The sequence below is a fragment of the Mus musculus genome, chromosome 7, assembly GCF_000001635.26.
Source record: "Mus musculus strain C57BL/6J chromosome 7, GRCm38.p6 C57BL/6J".
In the NCBI taxonomy this organism is placed as follows: Eukaryota; Metazoa; Chordata; class Mammalia; order Rodentia; family Muridae; genus Mus; species Mus musculus.
The window spans coordinates 47,682,533-47,691,712 of record NC_000073.6 but is presented as its reverse complement, the minus strand read 5'-3'; positions in this window follow the sequence as shown (position 1 = coordinate 47,691,712).

Below are 9,180 nucleotides of genomic sequence, written 5' to 3'. Positions count from 1 at the left end.
CACTCCAACTCCTCATGTGTCCCCCTCCCATGTGCTTCCCCATAAAATCCATAGCCTCTTCTTTGTTATTGTAACACACATGTATGCATATATGCATATACATACATACATGCACACACACACACACATACTTACATCATCCTGAGATCCCTTAGTGTTGATTGATTGGATATGTGTTTACAGCTGATGACATGGTATTGCATAATCTATCAGGGGAATTACCCCTTAAGAGAACATATTCTCTCCTCTTCTTTTTTTTTTTTTTTTTTCATGCCCAGGCGTTTATGACTCTTACCTGTAGGATGATTCTCAAACACAACACAAGGGCTCCCTCACTGTGTAAGAGGTGAGGATTACAGGCCTCTTAGTGTAAGAGGATCTTGTACATGAGTTGCAGCTTGTGAGACTTCCTCCATCCACACTGGTATGTCAAATGATGTTGTCATTATGAGGTCCTGCTTAAGCAATCGTGCCACAGAGATTTCATGGGTCACCTAAATTGTGATCTCTCTTAGAGAAGCATGTGTACTCCACAGCTATCACATGGAATATTCTCTATATGTAAAGTCTCTTTTATCTATGGGATAGTTTAACTCTAAAGTTTATTTGTTAGTAATTTCTCTAGATAATGTATTTATGGGTGAGGGTGGAGTATTCAAGTCAACAACTATTTTTGTTCTTGGAATATCAATAATTTATATCCAGTTATTTGCTTTAAAATTGTGTGTGCCAACATTTAGTGCATATATATTTTCAATCCTTACATTCTCTCTTTTCCATTTTTATTACCATATTAGCTACATAATGGTTTTCCTGTATCATTTTTCTAATGTACATATTGTATTTTCATCAAATTCACTTCCATTACATGCCCTCAAAACCCCCAGCTCCTGCTGATTCCCCTCCCTCTTACCAACTACTATTATTTTCTGTGTGGGGGGAGATTTATGATCCTCATGTCTCCCTTTTGGATCATTCTCTTTACTAGTATGCAATGGAACACTTCCTCTCTAATGGCTAGTTTTGACTTAAGTCTCCTCTTTTGGAGATGGAGATGGCTGCTCCTGCCTCCATTCCTTCACTTTTTAGACACTTTTTCTTCATCTTTGCATTCTCAGACTATTTTTTTAATTGAGAAATGCTTTTTGTACTCAACTAACATTTCTATCTTGCCCTTCCATGTCTTTTAAAAGGAAAGCTAAACTGTTTAGTATTGGGTTTTTATTGAGGAGTATATTCAGAGGCTTGTAATTTGATGTCATCAATTTACTGGTTGGTTTTAATGCTTTATCTCCTCTCTCTCTCTCTCTCTCTCTCTCTCTCTCTCTCTCTCTCTCTCTCTCTCTCTCTCATACACACACACACACACACACACACACACACACACACACACACGAAAACACACACACACAAACACACTCTGGTTTACTTAATACATGACTCTTACTAGCTTCCAACTGTTCATCTATTTCTCTTGTGAAATCCTTTCCTGCTGGACTCTGGTGTGTGGAGCTGTCTTTCTTCCTCTAAGGTGTAGGATTTCTTGGGAGAGAGTGATGCTCTGTGGGTGGCCATGAAGTGCTTAGTTGTTCCTGACTGGGGGTGGGTGTTATTTACTACTCTGTCACTTTAAAAGAATACTATTTTCACATGGCAATCTTGGTTGACATGAGAGACATCCAAACTTCCTGTGTTTCTTTTTATTAAATTCATGGCTAAAAAAAACCATGTGTTTCTGCATTTTAGAATTCCACGCTATTTTTTTGTTGTTGTTGTTTCACTTTGTAAGTAGGTTAAACTCTTCAATTCTGAGGTTTGATATCTTAATAGTGGCCAAGAGCTCCCAAAAGTTGCAATTATGTTCACCAGTCTTTGCTTTACTTCTTCACGTACATAATATTTTCTTAACCCTGTCTTCAGTTCCTGCTCCTCTTCTGCCTGGTGTAGCCTGATGCTCACCCTTCCTGCTGAGATTTAATTAAATGTGTTCTTTAAGCTTCAACATTTCCATTTGGGTTTGGGTTTGATTTTGAGTAGTATGGGATTTTCGATTTAGTTTCATTTTTTTTGCTGAACTTCTCTTTCTTGTTTCTGATTATTCTCACCAAGTGTAGTTGTGTTGCTGCTGCTGCTGCTGCTTTTGGTGGTGTTGCTATTGCTACTGCTGCTTTAGTTTGTTTTCTTCAGAAAGGGTCTCACCTTGCAGCTCTGGCTGACCTAGAAAATACCTTGTAGACAGGCTGGACTTGAAATGACAGATATCCACCTGCCTCTTCTTCCTGAGAGCTGAGATTAAAAGACTGCACCTCCATATACACATTCACCTATGTTTTCAGCTGACACCCTCTTTTCAGTTTGTTCAAATATGCCCAGAGGGTGGTGATAGCTGTTAACCCTGGGCTATTGAATTATTTATCTGGTATTTCAACAATTTTGGTATATTTATATTCCGTTATTGGGGATTAGTCGTTTCTTTAATATGTCACACCACCTAATTTCCACATCCCTTGCATTTGTACCTGAAACTTGAACTCAATAATTTAGGCTGCGGCTGCCCTTGTGTGTGGCTTTATTACCTCTTCAGAAGTTAGTACTTTATGCCCAAGTACATCCTGTGCCAAGATAACAATCAACATCCTAGATCCACACTGCTTGTCAGATTAGATATTCACATCCAAGATATATTAGAGCACGGTTATATAAAAATGTTTGATGTTGTCGCCCAAGCCAAAGGGCTTGAATTTCCCAGCACTCCAAATATAATTTACTTTTTTGGGAAGAATGAGCAAGGAAGGAATTGTTGGGGACTCTTCCCCCAGTACAGGCTTCTGGGATGCAAATTCATTCTCATTCTCTCTCTTAATATCTCTCTCTCTCTCTCTCTCTCTCTCTCTCTCTGCCCCCCCTCTCTCTCTTGCAGCCTTACTTGGGTCAGGGGAATTGTGCCCTACCTCCTATGCCTTTGTTTATCATTCTATGTTAGGCTCTATTGTTTCTTCTGTAAATCTAAAGTGTATGTGGGTTTTTCCTTGTCTTGGTCTACAGTGTGGTGTTATTCCTCCTTCCCCTCATAGGACTCATTACTCCTGACAACATTACAGCTTATCAGCAGAAAGGCAGGAAGTCCCAGATAATTCGCTATCTTCCCCCATCTTTCCTCATTGTGGTAGGCCTATTCATTCACCACAACATCTTCAAGAGAAATGAGAGAACTATGCACCAAACTAGAATACCTGGTTTGAGTATTTCTTAAGACACCCTAGAAGCAGAAAGGGAAATTTTCCTGTATCACCTCTCCCCAAATTAGTAGAGAGAAATCCCTGCTAAATCAAGAAAGTAAAGTAAATTGAGTCCAGAACTTAGAGTTAAATTCTTGTATCGGGTGTTTCACTATGACAACTAGTGCCAGTCAGAACTTCAAATTCCCTTCTCCTAAGCAAGTGGCCCAGACTGAGCCTCTAGAACTACAGAAGCCAAGGGCTACTGGCTATCTCTCCTATCTCTACCTCACCTCACCATGACAGAAGACTCTAACCACTGGGAGAAAAGGCAGGAAAGTGAACCGGTGACTTATCCTTACAGAATATCAGACCCAATTTACTGAGATCCAACACTAGACAGAGCTGAAAAACCTCATCCATTATCCAGCATTTTCATACTGACTCTCTAACCCCAACCTGGATGCCGCAGAGATTGGCCCCAAAATGGAAAGATTTTGGTTTCACTTGCTGCAACAGCAGCCTTAGTTTGGGCCTTAGGGAATCAGTGACATAGTGAAGCTTCCTTCATCCATTCTCTCTGGTGTAACTGACTTCAATATATCCCACTATCCATCTCAAATCCTCAGATGGCACATCCCCAACAAAAGTCCCAGCTACCGACTTAGGAAAAAGTAGAATCCTCATGGTGTTGCTTTGAATTCAGTATGAGCAATATAGATGTCTCTTCCCAGGACAAAGACCACTGTGAAGCCTCTGGACCTATCCCCATGCAAGATGGGAAGAACAGTAGCCCACTGTTGGTTGGGTTCTGCCATGGCCTGCTTACCTGTATCTAAGCATGCTATTTTTAACCATGAATTTACCTCAACAAAAGGAAGCCTGCAACAGAAATATCCTGTTCCTGCCAAGTGCTACATGGTCTCTGTGGGCTCAGGAATATCAGTGTTTCCTAACACAATGCCCACTACACCCCTCTCCCAATCCCAGGCAGTACTGACAGGAAAAAAAGTATGTGAAATCAACCCCAAACGATTGTATGAGAGCTATGAGTACACCACAGCTAGAAAGAGGCCTAAAGTGCCTGAGCACATGCTGGTGAGCAGAAAACGTACCTGCATCTAACACACAGCCAGTAGAGATTTCTGAAGGCCACTTCCCCATTATGTGCTTCTCTAGATCTTTTTTTTTTTACTCATTTTTATTACATATTTTCCTCAATTACATTTCCAATGCTATCCCAAAAGTCCCTCATACCCTCCCCCCCCCACTTCCCTACCCACCCATTCCCATTTTATTGGCCCTGGTGTTCCCCTGTGTGGAGAGCCATGCAGTGAGCAATCACATGCATGCAGTAAGCAATCGCCATTATAAGATGGCGCTGGCTAACACTGGGCCTAACTAGTAAACAAGCCTTATGCACAAGTGCAAGAGTAAACTCACGCCTAGTCACTGCCTGTCTCACGGCGTAGTAATGGGGTGATGGGCGAGCAACAAATCAGGAGCTGTCATGCCACATCAGGTGCTGAAACGTCACACTGCGGGCTATATAAGCAGCGCCATTTCCTGGTTAAGGGTCTTCCTCCTGAAGAAGTAAGCAATAAAGCTTTTTGCCACAGAAGATTCCAGTTGTCCTGAGTGTATTCTTGCTGGTGGGGACAAAAGCTCAGGATAAATGGCGCCGAGGAACCAGGGAACTTTATACCATCATACCGGCGCAAGGTCATGGGGCGGAACCAGAACTGCGGGACACGTTACAGCTTTATGAGGTATGTCTGGCCTTGAACTTTCTCCAGCATTAGAAGCCTTTCTATTCCTTTTCACATGTCAACAAGTGGTTAAGGCAGGGCAGAGAATTCTGGATGAAATTCAAGACAGTCTATCAGAGGTAAAGTGGGGAGAAAGAGTAGGAGCAAAGAGGAAACATGGTGCACCAATTAAGCATACAGGCCTTTCCACAGGTCTTGAACCCGGGTAAAAGTTAATGTCAGGGAAGAATACCTAGGGAGAGATTGGAAGGAAGGAGAAGGAAAAAGAAAAGAAAAGATCAATTAGCGAAGGTCCATAGGAGAAGGAGCCTATACCCGTCACTAGATAAGTTTAAGCGGCTAGCTCTTAGTAGCTCAGAATCAGATGAAGGACTTAGCTCCTCTGAAGAAACGGACTTTGAGGAGGAAGCAGTTTGTTATAAGCAGCAAGACAAAAAGTGAGCTACTCAGTCCAGAAAAAGGCCAAAAGTGGCTGGCAAAACCCAACTTGCTGCTTGGCCTCTGGACTGGAGGCTTCAGGGTCCTAGTGCACCTCTGCTCTATGTGCAGAGGTATCATTCAGAGCGTTATGTGCAGAGGTATCATTCAGACTCATTTATTCCAAATAAGGAACAGAGGAAAATGCAACAAGCATTCCCAGTTTTTGAAGGAGTTGAGGGAGGGCATGTTCACGCTCCAGTAGAGTATATACAGATTAAGGAGCTTGCAGAAGCAGTTCGCAATTATGGAGTCAGCACTAATTTCACAATAGCACAAGTTGAAAGGCTTGCAAATTACGCTATGACTCCTGGTGATTGGCAGACTGTAGTAAAAGCTGCAGCCCCCAGTATGGGAATGTATATTGAGTGGAAAGCCTTGTGGCAGGACTCCTGCCAGACACAGGCAAGGGCCAATGCCACCATAGAAGGGGACCAAAGAACGTGGATGTTTGAATTACTTACAGGTCAGAGACAGCATGCTGCTAACCAAACAGATTATTATTGGGGAGCATACACTCAGATCACAGCTGCCGCTGTTAAGGCATGGAAGGCACTCTCTAAGAAGGAAGAGGCAAGTGGGCATTTGACCAAGATCACTCAGGGCACCCAGGAGTCCTTCTCAGACTTTGTGGCCAGAATGACGGAGGCAGCTGGGAGGATATTTGGAGACCCAGAGGCAGCTATGCCTTTAATTGAACAATTGGTTTATGAACAAGCTACACAGGAATGCAGATCAGCAATTACACCTAGAAAGAGTAAGGGGTTACAGGACTGGTTAAAGATTTGCTGTGAGCTTGGAGGGCCGCTTACTAATGCTGTATTGGCAGCAGCCATTCTGCAGGGGAGGAGGCGCTCAGATTCAACTGAGCTCAAACTTTGCTTTAATTGTGGCAAACCAGGACATTTAAAAAAGGACTGCAGAACCCCCATAAAAAGGACAGCACCAGTATTGTGTACTAAATGTGGAAAAGGATATCATTGGGCTAAGGACTGTCGTTCAATTAGAGATATACAAGGCAGGCTCTTGCAGCCTACAAGGTCTTATTGTCCACCCTGGAGTTGTAGATCAGGATCATAAAGGGGAACTTCAGGTTCTCTGTTCTTGTCCTCAAGGTGTCTTTTCTATATCACAAGGGGACAGAATAGCTCAACTAAAAATTCTGCCAAGCCTACATGGCTGTTTTCCCTCCTGTGGTATTCCTCAAGCTGCCAGAGGGATTGGTTCTACTAAAAATGATTCTGCTTACTTATTAATGCCTTTAGATTACAGGACATCCTTGGAGTTAGTTATAGAAGGTAAACAATTTAAGGGAATTTTAGATACAGGAGCAGACAAAAGTATTATTTCTTCTCACTGGTGGCCAAAAACCTGGCCCGTAACTCAGTCATCACACTCTTTACAAGGGCTAGGCTATCAGTCCTGCTCTACTATTAGTTCCCGTTCTTTGAGCTGGCAAATGGATGTCATGCATATTTCCTCCTTTGGGAGAAATCAATATTTACATGATTGCTAGTCTGTCTAGGCAGATTTCTTTGTATCTTGCAGGAAATTGGTCTGAAAGATTTGATGAGACCCTTGAGGCCCTCAGAGCAGCTGTTCTCAGGATCAACTCCACACGAGTGGACCTGTCATTGACAGAGGGTCTCACCTCCTGGATTTCATCTGCTTTTTGGGTGGGGGTGGTTTTATTTGCTGCTGTCGTCTGCTGTGAACTTGTGTTTATGCTCTGGTTAGTTTGCAAGCTCAGAACCCATCAAACAAATGACAAGGTTGTGATTGCTCAAGCACTTGCAGCCATTGAACAAGGGGCCTCCCCTGAAATTTGGCTGTCCATGCTTAAGACCTAAATGGCATCTGAGTTCTCTGCTATTGTGTCCCACGGATTTGTGGATACATTGCACTGGAATGTAAGAGACTCAATGCTCATTGCTCAGCATTTGCACTTCGCTGAGTTTTACTAATTTTTTTTTTTTTGCTGGCCTCTTTTATGGAGTTCGCCCCAGATCATTTAGCAGTTACTGTTACACAGCACTGCGCTATCCAGAGACGGGCAACTTTCCTCATGCACAGACCAACCTAAGACACGGTACCCAGTGGCGATAGGGTTACCCTATGACAGGAAAGGCTGTGACATTGGAGGAATGACCTAAGACAGGAGCCACAGCAGATGGACATGACTGCAGAGACCTAGACCAGCATCAAATTTTAATAAAATAAAAAGGGGGAGATGTGGAGAGCCTTGCCATGAGCAATCGCATGCGTGCCGTGAGCAATTGCCATTATATGATGGCGCTGGCTTCCACTGGGCCTAACTAGTAAACAAGCCTTGTGTGCAAATGCAAGAGTGAACTCACACCTAGTCACTGCCCGTCTCACGGTGTAGTAATGGGGTGATGGGCGACCAAAGAATCAGGAGCTGTCATGCCACATCAGGTGCTGAAATGTCACACTGTGGGCTTAATAAGCAGTGCCATTTTCCTGGTTCAGGGTCTTCCTCATGAAGAAGTAAGCAATAAAGCTTTTTGCCACAGAAGATTCCAGTTGTCCTGAGTGTATTCTTGCCGGTGGGGACAAAAGCTCGGGATACCCCTGTACTGGGGCATATAAAGTTTGCGTGTCCAATGGGCCTCTCTTTCCAGTGATGGCTGACTAGGCCATCTTTTGATACATATGCAGCTAGAGTCAAGAGCTCCGGGGTACTGGTTAGTTCATAATGTTGTTCCACCTATAGGGTTGCAGATCCCTTGAGCTCCTTGGGTACTTTCTCTAGCTCCTCCATTGGAAGCCCTGTGATCCATCCACTAGCTGACTGTGAGCATCCACTTCTGTGTTTGCTAGGCCTCGGCAGTCTCACAAGAGACAGCTATATCTGGGTCCTTTCAGCAAATTCTTGCCAGTGTATGCAGTAGTGTCAGCGTTTGGAAGCTGATTATGGGGTGAATCCCTGAATATGACAGTCTCTAGATGGTCCATCCTTTCATCACAGCTACAAACTTTGTCTCTGTAACTCCTTTCATAGGTGTTTTGTTCCCAGTTCTAAAGAGGGGCATAGTGTCCACACTTCAGTCTTCATTCTTCTTGAGTTTAATGTGTTTAGCAAATTGTATCTTATATCTTGGGTATCCTAAGTTTTGGGCTAATATCCACTTATCAGTGAGTACATATTATGTGAGTTCCTTTGTGATTGTGTTACCTCACTCAGGATGATGCCCTCCAGGTCCATCCATTTGGCTAGGAATTTCATGAATTCATTCTTTTTAATAACTGAGTAGTACTCCATTGTGTAAATGTACCACAATTTCTGTATCCATTCCTCTTTTGAGGGGCATCTGAGTTCTTATAAATAAGGCTGCTATGAACATAGTGGAGCATGTGTCCTTCTTACCGGTTGGGACATCTTCTGGATATATGCCCAGGAGGGGTATTGCTGGATCCTCAAGTAGTACTTTGTCCAATTTTCTAAGGAACCATCAGACTGATTTCCGATGTGGTTGTACAAGCTTTCAATCCCACCAACAATGGAGGAGTGTTCCTCTTTCTCCACATCCTGGACAGCATCTGCTGTCACCTGAATTTTTCATCTTAGCCATTCTGACTGATGTGAGGTGGAATCTCAGGGTTGTTTTGATTTGCATTTCCCTGGTGATTAAGGATGTTGAACATTTTTTCAGGTGCTTCTCTGCCATTTGGTATTCCTCAGGTGAGAATTCTTT